The sequence below is a fragment of the Hyla sarda genome, chromosome 12 (assembly GCF_029499605.1).
Source record: "Hyla sarda isolate aHylSar1 chromosome 12, aHylSar1.hap1, whole genome shotgun sequence".
Taxonomy (NCBI): Eukaryota; Metazoa; Chordata; class Amphibia; order Anura; family Hylidae; genus Hyla; species Hyla sarda.
Window position 1 is genome coordinate 21474611 of NC_079200.1, and position 18062 is coordinate 21492672.

Here is an 18062-nt window from a genome sequence, read left to right on the forward strand (position 1 = left end):
TACAAATCTGTTTAACTTTCTGGCACCAGTTGATTTACATATTTTTTTTTTTTTTACAGTACCCCTTTAAAAGACCCCCTCTGTGTAGGCTAAATCAAGGTTTATAGGTTATTCTGGTTTTATGGATGAAGGTGATTCTTGAAGGAGGTTGATGTCTTCCTGGATGACCTGATAATCTGATGTATATGACTTTGGCAGTAAGCCTAATGGGAGTCACGTCTCAAGGACTGTGTCACTGTATTATTATTTTTATCACCAGTGTTGACTGATTGGATTGCAGAAGATCTATGTAGGGCCAGAGGTGGACGAGATATGAACTGCATTACATCATAATATAGCTTCTCTACAATGCTGGATAAGGTTCATGCCCTGAAAAGGACAAATAAACTGTCTGCTGCGCTTCATTTCACCTGTTATACCGTATTTTTCGCCGTATAAGATGCACTTTTTCTTCCCCAAAACTGGGGGGAAAAAGTCGGTGCGTCTTATACGGCGAATACACCCCTATCGCGGCGGTCCCTGCGGCCATCAACGGCCGGGACCCGCGGCTAATATAGAACATCACCGATCGCGGCGATGCCCTGTATTAACCATTCAGACGCGGCGATCAAAGCTGACCGCCGCGTCTGAAGGGAAAGTGACACTAACCCGGCTGTTCAGCGATTTCACCGCGGCGGTCCCGACCAGCCTGACTGAATAGCCGGGTTAGTGCTTACAGGACACCGGGAGGGACCTTACCTGCCTCCTCGGTGTCTTCTCCGTTCAGGGATCCCCTGTACGGCCGGCGCTCTCCTTCCTCGTCGTCGCGTACGTGCGTCGGCGTGCGTAACAACGTGATGGCGGCGACGGAGAGCGAGGATACCCGGCCGGCAGCAGAGACGTTCCGGAGCGACGGTGACACGGCGACAGCGATGGAGCGACATCCAGGGCAGCGGTGACGGGTCCGGAGCGGCGGGGACACGTGAGTATTACCTCCTATGCAGTGGTCTTCAATCTGCGGACCTCCAGATGTTGCAAAACTACAACTCCCAGCATGCTGAGAGTTGTAGTTTTGCAACATCTGGAGGTCCGCAGATTGAAGACCGCTATTGGGTTCAAAATATTTTTTTTTAGATTTTGCACCTATAAATTGGGTGCGTCTTATACGACGGTGCGTCCTATAGGGCGAAAAATACGGTAGATGTAAAAATAGACAAAGAGGGCGCTACCTGTCATATTAGTGAGATTTCATCAAATAAAAAACAATAGGCATTGGGGCTAAGGGCGACTTCCCAGACCACTTGAAGGGACGGCTGTCTGTCGGTAAATAGCGTTCTGCAGGAGTACGGTAATAAAACAGGGTTCTTGCACGGTAATTGCTGGTTTAGCACTCTGAGAACCGGATGGCGGCACCAGGTAAAATAAATAAGTTTTAAGCTTTATTTGGACAACCTGTTTTGAGAGATTCCTTTTCTCTACTCAGGCGGACCTGAAGGAATCTCTCAAAACACGTTTTTCGAATGAAGCTTAAGGGTGCGTTCACACGCTAGTAACTAGCAGCGGATTTTCCGCAAATCTGACACAGTCCGCAAATCTGACACTATTGCGGACTGTCCGCGGACCCATTCAAATGAATGGTAGCGTAACTCACAGTGGAAAATCCGCTGCTAGTTACTAGCGGGTGAACGCACCCTTAAGGGGTATTCCAGCTTTAAACATCTTATCCCCTATCCTATCCATTCTGTGCCGAGAGGGGGACGTGATGTCATAACCACGCCCCCTAGTGCCGTCACGCCCCCTCCCATAGACATTAATGGAGGTGGCGTGGCATGACGTCACTGGGGCGTGGCCATGACTTCACATCCCCGTCTCGGAGGCGCCCGGTACAGAATGCCAGGGGCTGCACAGAGATGGCGGGGGTCCCAGTGGCGGGACCCCTGCAATCATACATCTTATCCCCTATTATTTGGATAGGGTATAAGATGTATAAAGCTGTAATACCCCTTTAAATCTTCTTTATTTTACCTGGTGTTCGCCATCCATTTCTCAGGGCATCACTGTACTCCTGCAGAACGCTATTCCACATAGAAATAATCAGGCCCTATAGCAAAACACAGAATGGGCCCCTGACCCCCAATGGGAGCTCCACTGATTTTATGAGGGTTGAAGCCCGGTTTTTTGACATAGAGCTCCAAATATCCTGCTTCCCCTAGAACAGTGGTCGACAAGCCACGGCTCGCGAGCCACATGCGGCTCTTTACACACTTTAATGCGGCTCTTCCAGGGCCGGACTGGCTTGGCGGGATATCGGGAAAATTCCCGGTGGGCCGCTCTCCCTGGGGCTGGCAATATATAAAAACGGGTCAGTCTAATGGTGCCTGAGCAATTCAGGCACCATCAGACTGACCTGTTTTTATATATTCAGCGCGGCTGCGGCGCAGTGCGGTCGGGGCCGCGGCGGCCGCCCATGCACCCTGCACTGCACTAACATACAAGGGCCTGATACTAGTATCAGGCCCTTGTATGCAGAGCAGCAGCGGCCGCATAGTGAAGGAGCTATAATCTCCGGCTAGCATGGTGGAGCGGGATCTGTCAGCTGTCCCGCTCCACCACTCCGTCACCTTTCTCACGGGCTGCGGCTGCTCCGTTCTTGAAGTGTCAGTGACAGCCGCAGGGACGCCATCGACGGCAGGCCGGCGCGATGACATCACATTATGGCGCCGGCGCCCGGAAATCACGTCCCCGCGGCTGTTACTGACACTTCAAGAATGGAGCAGCCGCAGCGTGTGAGAAAGGTGACGGGTGTGAGAAGGGGAGAAGCAAATGTTAAGTGGGGGGCACATGTCAGGGGGGGCATTATATATGAGGGGCACATGGCAGGGGGGCATTATATGTGGGGGCAAATGAAAGGCCCCCCTGTCATGTGCCCATATAATGCCCCCCTGTCTTGTGCCCCTTATATATAATGCCCTCTGCCCTGTGCCCCTCAGATAAAATGCCCCATGTCCTGTGCCCCTCGCATATAATGCCCCCTGAGGGGCACATGACAGGGGGCATTATATGTGAGGGGCACATGTGAGGGGCACATGTCAGGGGGGCATTATAAGTGAGGGGCACAGGACATGGGGTATTATATATAAGGGGCACATGTCGGGGGCATTATATATGAGGGGCACATGGCAGGGGGGCATTATATGTGGGGGCAAATGACAGGACCCCCCCCTTTCATGTGCCCATATAATGCCCCCGTCATGTGCCCCTTATATATAATGCCCCCCTGACATGTGCCCCTCACTTATAATGTGCCCCCACATATAATGCCCCCCTGTCCTGTGCCCCCACATATAATGCCCCCTGTCATGTGCCCCTCAGGGTACCATCCTATGTATTTTCGGTTTTAAAAATGTGGCTCTCAAAATAAATTTCAATCGTGGTTTTAGCGAGATTTGGCTCAGTTGAAAAAAAAGGTTGCCCACCACTGCCCTAGAATAAAAGGGCATTCTGGGAAATAACTTTAAGAAGAATTTTGCTCAGGCAGGTGCTGTTTATAAAAGTTACTGCCTGGAATACCCCTTTAGGGTCTAGTCACACGTACAGTATCCTGCGCAGATTTGATGCGCAGGATTTGTAACTGCAGATTAGAAGCTGTGCATCAAATCTGCGCAGGATACATTATGTGTGAACACACCCTTAGGGTACCTTCACACGAGCGGACCCACAGCGTATTTTACGCTGCAGATCTGCCGCTGAAGGACCCCTGCATGGTGGCTTTACATGTGCCTGCTCGGAGCGGCAATACACCACTACGAGCAGACACACCGCAATGTGCGAGTCGCAGCGAGCATGCGCAGGATACTCTCACATCGCGGCAGCTTTCGGTCTGGCTCATGGCCACGATGTATGTGAGTACGCCACGCATGCGCGGCAACTCGCACATCACAGTGTGTCTGCTCGTAGCAGTGTGTCTGCTTTAAAACACCAGCCCAACCTTACATTCATTATTCCACTCACACATAACATATACTGTATAAAATATTAGCAAAACACATATACCAAAACCTTGGACTTTCTGTATACACTGCCCTTTTTTTAACCTACCGGTAACTCTAAACCCCAAACCCTTGAACAGAAAATATGCAATATATACCGGTACATACAATAATATATACAAAGCAATTTACATATGATAAAACACAAAAATCTAATAAAAGTGAGCTTTTCAGTTGCACACACAACCCCTAAATCTACCTGCAAGCCCTACACTTCTTTATGTATTACCAATATGAAAAAAACGCTTATATGGGTACTCTGGTGGAAAACCATATCATATGTCGGGGGCCATCATAAGTCAGGGGATCACTGTATATGTATATATATATATATATATATATATATATATATATATACATATACAGTGATCCCCTGACTTATGATGGCCCCCGACATATGATCATTTCAACATATGATGGCCTCTCAGAGCCCATCGTATGTTGAAGGCAGCCTCGACATATGATGCTGCTGTGTGTTGGGGCCATCATACAAACAGCTATCTGACAGCACTGACAACTTCAGCAACTGACAGATAGTTGTATAATGTGCCCCGTGTGCCCCGTTCTGCCTCCTGTTACTCACATGCTGTCCTGCTAACTCACGCAGGCTTCCACTGTGAGCTCATGTAAGCCCCGCCCCCCAGTGCAGCCATAGCCAATAGCCTGCAGCATCTTGCTGCAGGCATCCAATGAGCTGCTGGCTGCCCTCCCCTTCCTTTCCTATAGAGCTGTAGTCGGCAGGATCGTAATGGAGGACATTCTGTCCCCCCTGAAGGTATTTAAAGAACTGTACAGTACTGTATGTGATGTCACACATCACATACAATACATAAACACACTATACACCCCATACATCAATGTTTCCCTATCAGTGTGCCTCCAGCTGTTGCAAAACTATAACTCTCAGCATGCCCAGACAGTCAATGGCTGTACATGCATGCTGGGAGTTGTAGTTGTGCAACAGCTGGAGGCACCCTGGTTTGTTAAACACTCCACATACAATGGTCATCCCAGAACCAATTAGGAGTTTCCCATAGAGATATGTATTCAACATACAATGGTTCCGAGGCCCCATAACCAATTACCATTTTTACATAGACATATGTACTCGACATATGATGGTTTCAACATATGATGGTTCTCCTGGAACCAATTAATATCATATGTTGAGGGACCACTGTATATATATAAAGAATTCCAAGTGTTGAGTGGCACTGTGTGGGATTCAGATCCCTGGATCCAGGCAGGTGCTCAGTCCTGTGTTAGACTCGCCAAATAGTCCCAATCAGGTATATATCCAAGAAAAAACAGGGCGGCACTCCAGCGATCCAAATGTACAAAAAGAACTTTATTCACCCAATAGTGAAGCAACGTTTCAACCTTCTCAATGAGGTCTTTTCTTTACAAGTTACAATATTAATTGGTTCCAGGACCATTGTATGTTGAAACCCTTGTATGTTGAGGCCAGAACTCTATGGAAACCTGGTAATTGGTTCTGAAGCCACCAAAATGTCATCCAAAAATAGGAAAAAAGTGATGATTAAACAAAAATAAGTAGATAACTAATACAGATGTGGTGTCCCGATACAGGACATGGTCCTGTCCCTTTGTCTAGAGTCCCCTCAGTCAGAGTCCCTCCATGATAATGGGCTATCCTGTAGGGGTTAACCCTAGTCGCCTCTTAATATGTTGAGGTGTAATGTATATATTTATATATTTTATTCAGATAGAGAACCTTAGAGGTCACGTGCCTTTAATTTATGTTATGCTATGGTTTAAGGACCTTTGGGTCATGTGACATACCCAGAGTTCACTGGGTTCATAACTGACAGGTTCTGCTGGCCAATGAGCTTTGTCCCACCCTTTTAATATATAAGAGGCTGCTGCCACTTAATTCTCTCTCTTGTTCCTGGCACTTAACGAAAGCAAATCTCAGCACAATCATCAATTCAAGCTATAAGCCGAGTTTTTCAGCACGATTTTTCGTGCTGAAAACACCCCCCTCGGCTTATACTCGAGTAAACTCTCCACCCGCAGTGGTCTTCAACCTGCAGACCTCCAGAGGTTTCAAAACTACAACTCCCAGCAAGCCCGAGCAGCCATCGGCTGTCCGGGCTTGCTGGGAGTTGTAGTTTTGAAACCTCCGGAGGTCCGCAGGTTGAAGACCACTGCGGCCTTCGACATCATCCAGACCCCTCTCACCCCCTTTAGTTCTGTACAGTACTCTCCTCCGCTCGGCGCTGGTCCGGTGCTGCAGGGCTGTCCGGTGAGTAGGTCGTCCGGTGGGATACTGGTTCCGGGCTGCTATCTTCACCGGGGAGGCCTCTTCTCCGCGCTTCGGGCCCGGCCCCAGAATAGTCACGTTGCCTTGACAACGACGCAGAGGTACGTTCATTGCCAACGTACTTCTGCGTCATTGTCAAGGCAACGCCTCTATTCCGGGCCGGAAGCGCGGAGAAGAGGCGCCCCCGGTGAAGATAGCAGCCCGAAACCACTATCCCACCGGACGACCTACTCACCGGACAGCCCTGCAGCACCGGACCAGCGCCGAGCGGAGGTGAGTACTGTACAGAACTAAAGGGGGTGAGAGGGGGCTGGATGATGTCGAAGGCCGCAGTGGTCTTCAACCTGCGGACCTCCGGAGGTTTCAAAACTACAACTCCCAGCAAGCCCGGAGAGCCGATGGCTGCCCGGGCTTGCTGGGAGTTGTAGTTTTGAAACCTCTGGAGGTCCGCAGGTTGAAGACCACTGCGGGCGGATGATGACAAGAGGATGATGAAGGGGGTGTGTGGGATGATGAGGATGATGAAGGGGGGGTGGGGATGATGAAGGGGGGTGGGGATGATGACAAGGGGGGTGGGGATGATGACAAGGGGATGATGAAGGGGGGTGTGTGGGATGATTACAAGGGGATGATGAAGGGGGGGTGTGTGGGATGATTACAAGGGGATGATGAAGGGGGGTGGGGATGATGACGTGGGGATGATGACGTGGGGATGATGACGTGGGGATGATGACAAGGGGATGATGAAGGGGGGATGTGTGGGATGATGACAAGGGGATGATGACAGGTGATGATGATGAGGGTCTGGATGATGACAGGCGGTGATGATGATGAGGATGTTAATGACGGGTCTGGATGATGACAGGGGGGGGATGATGTATTTCCCACCCTAGGCTTATACTCGAGTCAATAACTTTTCCTGGGATTTTGGGTTGAAATTAGGGGTCTCGGCTTATACTCGGGTCGGCTTATACTCGAGTATATACGGTAGGCCTGAAGCCTTATCTTCCGCAGACACTAAACCGTGGATCATCCAGCTTAAAGCTACTAAAATCTTGTGTGACTACTGCAACTCAATTATCATCAAACCAGTAGCACAGTGGCTAGCAAACCAAAGCTCATTGATATCTAAGAAGTCCCAGCAAACCTGTGAGGAACCTGAACTACGGTCCTCTATACAAAGACTGTTCTGTTACCTGCAGTTTCATAAAATATGCAGCAAAGTTTCCGGTTTTCATCAAATATCTGCAGTGGACATTCAATTATTTCTCCCTACCGTTTCTGGGACGGTTGGTGGTAGGACCATTAGCCTAAGGAAACTGCATCCTGACGTCACGAAAGTTAAGGGTTAAATGCCAACAAACCATACACTATTACCTGCACTACCTAGACACCACACAGATAAAGAAAGTCCTTACATTTAAAAGTAAGAAAGATCTGCTGGAAGCTGTAATCACTGTCTATGTAGAGGACAGGAGCTTCTTCAGGGTCCTGTACAGAACCCAGCGTCCTAAAAAAAAGTAGCATGGAGCCGCCCTCACCTGGTGTCCAAAGGAGCAGCTAACCCTGGTACAGGTAAAGAGTACAGAACATGTAATACCTCCCTGTACTGTAGGGGGCGCTAACAGACACCAGTCAGTGCATACACTTCTGTAATACAGGGGTTTTACCAGTGAATGTCCATTCTGATTGGTCGGTTCTTTCAGCCATTGACACGTTTTGCAGATCTGGACTGTATGTAACATTGTATGTTGAGTCTGGTTTCAAGTTACAATGGTCCAGAAAAGACCATCGTATGTTGTGGCCATTGTAAGTTGAGGGATCACTGTAGGGTAAAACTAGATTATAATTTCGGTGCAAGACAATGCGCAAAATAAAAACACCTACGAGATTTTCTATGATCGTCTACAGCAGTGGTCTTCAACCTTCGGACCTCCAGATGTTGCAAAACTACAACTCCCAGCATGCCCTGATACAGCCTGTGGCTCAGCAGCTGCCCCAAACAAAAACTACAAATCCCAGCATGTTGGACTATATAGTAGTATATAATATAGGTCAGTGTTTTCCAACCAGGGGTGTCTCCAGCTGTTTCAAAACAACAACTCCCAGCATGTTGGACTATATAGTAGTATATAGTATAGGTCAGTGTTTTCCAACCAGGAGTACCTCCAGCTGTTGCAAAACTACAACTCCCAGCATGTTGGACTATATAGTAGTATATAATATAGGTCAGTGTTTACCAACCAGGAGTACCTCCAGCTGTTGCAAAACTACAACTCCCAGCATGTTGGACTATATAGTAGTGTATAGTATAGGTCAGTGTTTTCCAACCAGGGGTGCCTCCAGCTGTTGCAAAACTACAACTCCCAGCATGTTGGACTATATAGTAGTATATAATATAGGTCAGTGTTTTCCAACCAGGGGTGTCTCCAGCTGTTTCAAAACAACAACTCCCAGCATGTTGGACTATATAGTAGTATATAGTATAGGTCAGTGTTTTCCAACCAGGAGTACCTCCAGCTGTTGCAAAACTACAACTCCCAGCATGTTGGACTATATAGTAGTATATAATATAGGTCAGTGTTTTCCAACCAGGAGTACCTCCAGCTGTTGCAAAACTACAACTCCCAGCATGTTGGACTATATAGTAGTATATAGTATAGGTCAGTGTTTCCCAACCAGGGGTGCCTCCAGCTGTTGCAAAACTACAACTCCCAGCATGTTGGACTATATAGTAGTATATAGTATAGGTCAGTGTTTTCCAACCAGGGGTGCCTCCAGCTGTTGCAAAACTACAACTCCCAGCATGCCCGGACAGCCAGCGGCTGTCCGGGCATGATGGGAGTTGTAGTTTTGCAACAGCTGGAGGTCCACAGGTGGGAGACCACTGGTCTACAGTATAACCTGGGTTATGTGATCGATGTGGACTGTTCTAGATAGTCCCATATAATGCCCATTACTTCTGTGTAGGAGAATGTATTCGTAACGATATTCTACCGGATCGGGAACAACCGCTTGCAACGCAGTATAAATTAGGTAAGAAAAATGACCCCAATACCATGTAAATCCAGTTATCATCCTCTTGTGTACACACATAATGCCGCCACTTGGATTTTGAGAGGGTAAAGTCCTTTTTGAGCCAGAACCAGGGGGTTGTAAACCTCTCTGAGCGGCGGCACAAAGGTTCTCATTCTTCTTCCCTAATCCCTCCATTGTTCCCCAGTCTGCGGGGAGCTCCCCCTTTTTCCTGGTCCCTTTATGCTCTGATGAGCGAATTCCGTATAAAAAATGCCTCTACAGAGACACTAAAGGTATAGTAATAAGGAGAGGAGGGGGGAGGGGGTCACACATTATCTCCAAAAAGTACATCACTAGCAATAAAATGGGTTCTTGTTCAGCCCATGACGAATGCTTCATAATGTCCTGTATGAGAAAGTAGGACAGGATTTGGCAGTAAGGTGAAGTCTGAGCTTGAATATGTGATGTCCCAGTACAGGACATGGTCCTGCACTACACTTAAGCCCTGTCAGGTTGAGTCCCTCGGTGTCCTGGGGTCTCCCCTGTTGTTACTATAAGTGTCATTTATTGTCCTAGGATTATAGTCAGTGTCCTAATGTATAGCTAGTCTAAAGGACCTGTGAAATGTCTGAAGGACCTGTGAGATGTCACATGATGTTACCCAGAGAGCACCAGCTTAACCTATGACTTGCAGCTTGACCAATGGGCTTTGGCTCAGCCTCCCTCTATATAAGGGGGCAGCCATCTCAATTCACTCTCTTAGCACTTGTGCTCTTTACTGAGACCAGCAAACTCCAGAGACCTCAGTGCTAGTGACCAGCACCTAGAAGGCCGCAAAGCTACAGTCATTCCAGTAAGTCAAAAGTCTATGTCTGCTGTCACTACCCATAGTCAAGTCCTGTCTAAAGTCGTGCCTCAAGATAATTATCTAAAGTCAATTACAAGTCTAATTGGTCCCAGCAAGTTGCAGGGTCCTTCTGTGTTCCTGGCCACCTCTCTGGGATTCTCCAGGTTGCAGTGCGGCCGAGACATTTCCTGACTAGTCAGGTGATCAGAGGGAGCCTGACCTGCTTCAATGTGTGGAGCGACCGCTGGGTGGGAGGAAGATCAATGTGCAACTAACTGTATTTTTGCAGCAGCTGTAGGCACCCTGGTTAGAAAACACTGGTCTTCTGAATGGAATGCAGCTCCTTTGTGTTTCAATAGGTGGGTGATGTGCGGGAGGGAGGAAAGTGACTTCACACTTAAAACAAGTAACTATGGGATTTGTAGTTTGAGAGAACAAACTCCAACAGGAAATAGCCAGTTCACAAAAAGATAGCCACAGTGTTATGGTAATCTCACCATATAGCCATTTAGCCTCAAGACAAACGCAGATCCTTCCCAAGCATGTCCATTACAGTCCGGCAGGTAAGTACTAAAATCACCTTATGATGGATAACCCCTTTAACTCCTTTAAAGGAGTACTCTGGTGGAAAACTTTTTTTTTTAATGAACTGGTGCCAAAAAGTTAAACAGATTTGTAAATGACTTCTATTTGAAAATCTAAATGCCTTCAGTACTTATTAGCAGCTGTGTGCTACAGAGGAAATTCTTTTCTTTTTGAATTTATTTTTTTGTCTTGTCCACAGTGCTCTCTGCTGACACCTCTGTCCGTGTCAAGAACTGTCCAGAGCAGCAAAGGTTTGCTATGGGGATTTTCTCCTGCTCTGGACAGTTCCTGATACGGGCATCAGGTGTCAGCAGAGAGCACTGCGGAAAAGACAGAAAAGAAATTAAAAAAGAAAAGAATTTCCTCTGTAGCATACAGCTGCTAATAAGTAGTGGAAGGGTAAAGATTTGTTAATAGAAGTAATTTACAAATCTGTTTAACTTTCTGGCACCAGTTGAGTGTAGAGTACCCCTGCTACACTCAACAGGTGACTTTCTTGTAGAGTTCCAAAAGCCTTTATCATGTCTCCTGGCCTCCAGCCCATTACTGCTTCCAGTAGGCAGCTATCCTCAAACTTCAGTCTACCAGTAATTCCATAGCCCTTCACCCCTGGGCCTCTCCTACAGAAGGAAAAGCTCTTAATAGTGGAACAGGCCAACAGCAATCCATATGACTACTCTTTCAGATCTCTCCAATACAGTGGTCCCTCAACATACGATGGTAATCCGTTCCAAATGGACCATCGTTTCTTGAAACCATCGTATGTTGAGGAATCCGTGCAATGTAAAGTATAGGACAGTGGTCTACAACCTGCGGACCTCCAGATGTTGCAAAACTACAACACCCAGCATGCCCGGACAGCCAACGGCTGTCCGGGCATGCTGGGAGTTGTAGTTTTGCAACATCTGGAGGTCCGCAGGTTGAAGACCACTGGTATAGGAAGTTGTACTCCCCTGTCCCCGCCGCTCCGGACCGTCACCGCTCGTTACCGCTGCCCTGGATGTCGCCTTCCATCGCTGTCGCCGCGTCCCCGACGCTCCGGCAAGGCCTCTGCTTCCCCGGCATCCTCGCTCTCCGTCGCCGCCATCACGTCGCTACGCACGCAGCTCCTATTGGATGACGGGACGGCGTGCGCAGCGACGTGATGACGACGATGGAGAGCGCCGACGATGCAGGGGAACCCGAAGAGGATGCGCCGGAGCCCCGAGGACAGGTAAGTGATCGTCAGCGGAGCACACGGGGCACCGTAAACGGCTACCCGGTGGCAGCTGAAGCAGTCTGCGCTGCCGGATAGCCGTTTATGCGATGGCCCCGACATACAAAAGCATCGTATGTTGATGCTGCCTCTGAGAGGCCATCGTATGTTGAAATGATCGTATGTCGGGGCCATCGTAGGTCGGGGGGGGGGGGGATCACTGTATACATAATGGGCAATAAACAGGAACCATCTAGAATGGATTGAGTCCTGGCAGGGGGGAATGTACAGTTCACCCTCTCAGTTCTACTCAGTTGTTTGTAGTTGTTCCCGAAGGTCTTTCCCTATAGAGTCATTACAATGAGAACGACAGCGTTGGGTTATTTATAACCGTGGCACCACTTCACCCAGAATTCAACAATATAGTATACATTAATTCAAGTTTTTTTTTCCTCTTTCGGCCGGGCTGGCGCACATAACATACGTGCGAGCCGGCACGGAGACAGCTGGGGGCCACCAAAGACCCTTCGGTGAGATGGAGAAAAGGGAGGGTGGAACTTCCACTCCCTGGCTTCAGGTCAACACTAAAGACACCGAGGCGCAGTATCCATCCATGTGTTTACTGGGCAAACATCAGATGAAGAATGACATTTTCTGTAGCCGTCATAGCTGCGCCAGCACATTGTCAGTGGTTATGTTCTATCAAGGTTAAATACAACCATTGATGCCTGCGAGCAGGATGGAGAATTTCTGCAAAAAGATACATGCGGGAGATCGTAAAAGTGAAAATAAAAAAATATTGGGATATACTTATGTTGTGTGTCACGGGGGTGCTATGTGATGTGATGTGAAGTGTATGGGGCGGATGTGGTAGCCCAGGGGCAGATGGTGTTAATCCCTAAATGTTCGTCATGCCAGGGTGTGGTTTGCCTATGTAACCACCTGAAGGTAGCACCGCTAGTCCTAGTTAGGCAGGGCAAATAAGAGTCCAAGGCCAGGTCAGGGTTAACAGTAGCTTTACTGAGGTAGACAGATGGTTAACAGTCTTTACAGTTCATCCCAGAGAGGTGACCAGTAACACAGGGGACCTCACAGCTTGCTGGGACTTGTAGTGACTTTGACAGACTTTAGGACAGCCACGCTGACTATAATAGACTTGACTTGACTGAGGGTAGTGACAGCAGACAGAGATGACTTACTGACATGTGGCTGTAATTTAGGCTTGAGGCCTCCAGATGTGCTGGAAACTGTCTCTGAGACATCTGGAATGGACTTTACCTCAGGATCTAAGAGAGTAATTGTAGTACCTCCCCCTTTTATAAAGGGAGCTGAGCAAGGAGCCCATAGGTGAAGCTGCAGGTCACCTGGTTAGCTGGTGCTCTCTGGGTAACAAAACATGTGACTTGAACATGTGATAACAGTATCATGTGACTAACTCAAAGGTCCTTAAAGGTCCTTTATACATAACACATATAACACTATGGGGGAGACTCTGCAGGAGAGCCCCTAGAACACAGAGGGACTCAACCTGACGGGGCCTAAGTACTGTACGGGACTATATCCTGTACTGGGGCGTTGCACTTATAATGAATATATCTTAGTATTCACTTAGAAAAGTGTCACCATATTATGCAATATCCAGTGATAAAGAAAACAGCGCCGGCACAGCACTGCACTATTAATGATGGGCTTGAAAAATCCAGTGGAGATGCGCTGTGAGGATAGACGGGTGGTGCAGCAATATCGGGGGTGCACTTACATGGAACAGTAGTATATATGAACAATAAGGCAAAGAACAAAAAGTAACGCCCTCACCCGGAGTCTGCTTGGTAAGAAGATTTTATTCCTTCATATGTCCAGGAACAAGGGGTCAGGAAGGGAAGAAAAGACAGGTGCACGGCGGAGCTCGTGGTGCGACTGTCCCGTTTCGCGGGTTACCCTCTTGATCACGCCCCAAGAGCATGACAAAGCGGGTAACCCGTGAAACGGGACTGTCTCACCACGAGACATTCTGTAATATAATACATATACACACACACACATGTTCCATTTGGTGAGGGATTTGAGAACTGGAATTATGAAACGTGAGATTTTTAGGGCTTGCAACTGCATACTTTAGCACATATCTGATTTGGAGCAGGCTGCCGGAGGCTTTCTACCCGTATGCCTTTGCTAACAGGGCCCTTCGGCTATAGCTACTTCTCCCCATTACATTATACAAGTAAACACACATTTTCTGACAAAAGATACATGCGGGAAATGGTAAAAGTGAAAATAAAAAATGAAAAATATTGATATACTTATAATGAATATATCTTAGTATTCACTTAGTGAAGTGTCATTTGTACACTGAGGACAAGCAGGGCTCTGTACACTGAGGACAAGCAGGGCTCTGTACACTGAGGACAAGCAGGGCTCTGTACACTGAGGACAAGCGGGGCTCTGTGCACTGAGGACAAGCGGGGCTCTGTGCACTGAGGACAAGCGGGGCTCTGTGCACTGAGGACAAGCAGGGCTCTGTACACTGAGGACAAGCAGGGCTCTGTACACTGAGGACAAGCAGGGCTCTGTGCACTGAGGACAAGCAGAGCTCTGTACACTGAGGACAAGCAGGGCTCTGTACACTGAGGACAAGCAGGGCTCTGTACACTGAGGACCAGCAGGGCTCTGTACACTGAGGACCAGCAGGTCTCTGTACACTGATGACAAGCAGGTCTCTGTACACTGATGACAAGCGGTGCTCTGTACACTGAGGACAAGCGGTGCTCTGTACACTGAGGACAAGCAGGGCTCTGTACACTGAGGACAAGCAGGGCTCTGTACACTGAGGACAAGCAGGGCTCTGTACACTGAGGACAAGCAGGGCTCTGTACACTGAGGACAAGCAGGGCTCTGTACACTGAGGACAAGCAGGGCTCTGTACACTGAGGACAAGCAGGGCTCTGTACACTGAGGACCAGCAGGTCTCTGTACACTGAGGACAAGCAGGGCTCTGTACACTGAGGACAAGCAGGGCTCTGTACACTGAGGACAAGCAGGGCTCTGTACACTGAGGCTCTGTGAAACGCTCCCGGCTCACACAGCAGGATGATTGACAAGCCAGGAGCCTGCACAGATCCCTACTTGTCCTGCCCTTGCTTCCTGTATTTGGTCATCTTACAGAGTCATACAGGGAGTAGCTGCAGGGACAGCATTTTTCACCCAAAAATATACATATTTTTTAACCAGTGTATATTACAAATATACATATCATGTAATTATCTACATTATATTTTTTTGCAAACTGAGTTTAATACCCGAGTATAATATACTGAGCTATAGACCTTATAATTTTTTTAAATTTACTAAAATGTTCAAATTTTTAGGTAAAAAAACCCACATTGCCTGTCCATGATTTTTAAATAAGTAAAATCCAGGTTTGCCAACCCGACAGTGACCAACAACCAAGAATCCATCAAAGATAGGTTTTGTGTGAGTGTCGTGTCACAGTCCTATCGCGACCATTGCATTAAATGCGATGTTGCAATGCGCCACTGTGGTCAAGTTGTGCGACTGAAGTTGCCATGTATCTCACCCTTCATAGTTTTAAAGGGGTACTCCGGTGGAAAACGTAATTTTTTTTTTTTTTTTTTAAATCAACCTGTGCCAGAAAATTAAACAGATTTGTAAATACCTTCTATAAAAAAAAAAAAAATCTTAACCCATCCAGTACTTATCAGCTGCTGTATGCTACAGAGGAAGTTGGATTGTTCTTTTCTGTCTGACCACAGTGCTCTCTGCTGACACTTCTGTCCATGTCAGGAACTGTCCAGAGCAGGAACAAATCCCCATAGGAAACCTCTCCTGCTCTGGACAGTTCCTGACATGGACAGTGGTGGCAGCAGAGAGCACTGTGGTCAGACAAAAGAGAAATTAAAAAAGAAAAGAACTTCCTGTGGAGCATGCAGCATCCAGTAAGTACTGGAAGGATTAACATTTTTAAATAGAAGTAATATACAAATCTGTTTAACTTTCTGGCACCAGTTGATAAAAAAAAAAAAAAATTATAATAATAATTCAACTAGAGTACCCCTTTTAAGGTCTTCTCAGATGCTGTTGGTAAAACTCACTTAATATAGCCGTGGATGGTGTATCTCAATAAGCAGTGTGTGCCTCCAGCTGTTGCAAAACTACAATTCCTAGCATGCCCGGACAGCCTTTGGCTGTCCGGGCATGGTAGGAATTGTAGTTTTGCAACAGCTGGAGGCACCCTGGTCGGGAAACACTTCTTTAGAGTTTGCATTGTACCCCTGGGTTACACACACTTTTCTCCATTGTATTCTTTCTCAATAACCGTGTAATAGGAGCAAAGAATAGAGAATCCCAGGCAGTGTGTCAGGAATGTGTTCCTCTACCTACCTATCACATGTGAAGGGAACTTCTATTCCTCTGCATTTGTCAGGTTGGTATATTACAAGGAGATGATGGAGATCTTCATCGCTGTATATCAACCATCTTATACACTGGCAAAGTGTCTGTGTTGGATACAAGAAGTCGTCTTTGTGTCATTCCCAGATATTCATTTTGGGACATTAAATAATTAAAGGTATTAAAGAGGAAAATCACTGGAAAGATGTAGATGTTTTAGGTTCTCTTAGAGACCCTACACTCAAAACAAAAGTAGTAGTGGTAATTATAGTAGTCATAGTAGTTATAATAGTAGTTGTAGTTATAATAGTAGTAGTTATAATAGTAGTAGTTATAGTAGTTATAATAGTAGTAGTAGTTATAATAGTAGTAGTTATAGTAGTAGTAGTAGTAGTAATAATGGTTATATTGTAGTAGTAGTTATAATAGTAGTAGTAGTAGTTATAGTAGTAATAATGGTTATATTGTAGTAGTAGTTATAATGGTAGTAGTAGTTGTAGTAGTAGTAGTAGTAGTAGTAGTAGTAGTAGTAGTAGTAGTAGTAGTTATAATGGTTATATTGTAGTAGTAGTTATAATAGTAGTAGTAGTTGTAGTAGTAGTAGTTATTGTAGTAATAATGGTTATATTGTAGTAGTAGTTATAATGGTAGTAGTAGTTATAGTAGTTATAATAGTAGTAGTAGTAGTAGTAGTAGTAGTAGTAGTTATAATAGTAGTAGTAATTGTAGTAGTAGTAATAATGGTTATATTGTAGTAGTAGTTATAATAGTAGTAGTAGTAGTTGTAGTAGTAGTAGTTATAATAGTAGTAGTTATAGTAGTTATAATAGTAGTAGTAGTAGTTATAGTAGTTATAATAGTAGTAGTAATAATGGTTATATTGTAGTAGTAGTAGTTATAGTAGTAGTAGTGGTTATGTAGTAGTAGTTATAGTAGTAGTAGTGGTTATGTAGTAGTAGTTATAGTAGTAGTAGTAATAATGGTTATGTTGTAGTAGTTATAGTAGTTATAGTAATAGTAGTGATAATGGTTATATTGTAGTAGTAGTAGTTATAGTAGTTATAATAGTAGTAGTAGTAGTTATAGTAGTTATAATAGTAGTAGTAGTTATAATAGTAGTAGTTATAGTAGTAGTAGTAGTAATAATGGTTATATTGTAGTAGTAGTTATAATAGTAGTAGTAGTTGTAGTAGTAGTAGTAGTAGTAGTAGTTATAGTAGTAATAATGGTTATATTGTAGTAGTAGTTATAATGGTAGTAGTAGTTATAGTAGTTATAATAGTAGTAGTTGTAGTAGTAATAGTAGTAGTTGTAGTAGTAGTAGTAGTAGTAGTTATAATAGTAGTAGTAATTGTAGTAGTAGTAATAATGGTTATATTGTAGTAGTAGTTATAATAGTAGTAGTAGTTATAGTAGTTATAATAGTAGTAGTAGTAGTTGTAGTTGTAGTAGTAGTAGTTATAATAGTAGTAGTAGTAGTTGTAGTAGTTATAATAGTAGTAGTAGTAGTAGTAGTTATAATAGTAGTAGTAGTTATAATAGTAGTAGTTATAGTAGTTATAATAGTAGTAGTAGTGGTTGTGCAGTAGTTATAATAATAGTAGTTATAATAGTAGTAGTAATAGTAGTTATAATAGTAGTAGTTATATTAGTTATAATAGTAGTAGTTATAGTAGTTATAATAGTAGTAGTTATAGT

The 18062-nt window shown here is 45.6% G+C and overlaps 1 long non-coding RNA gene across 2 annotated transcripts in view; it reads right to left on the reverse strand.

Moving 5' to 3' along the window:
* The window catches only part of LOC130297076 (uncharacterized), an 85303-nt gene that overhangs the window by 21965 nt on the left and 45276 nt on the right, over positions 1–18062 (reverse strand). For both annotated transcript variants that reach the window (XR_008849385.1, XR_008849384.1), the window contains exon 4: positions 16356–16471. This is a non-coding gene — a long non-coding RNA (uncharacterized LOC130297076). The remainder of the gene's footprint in view (positions 1–16355; positions 16472–18062) is intronic.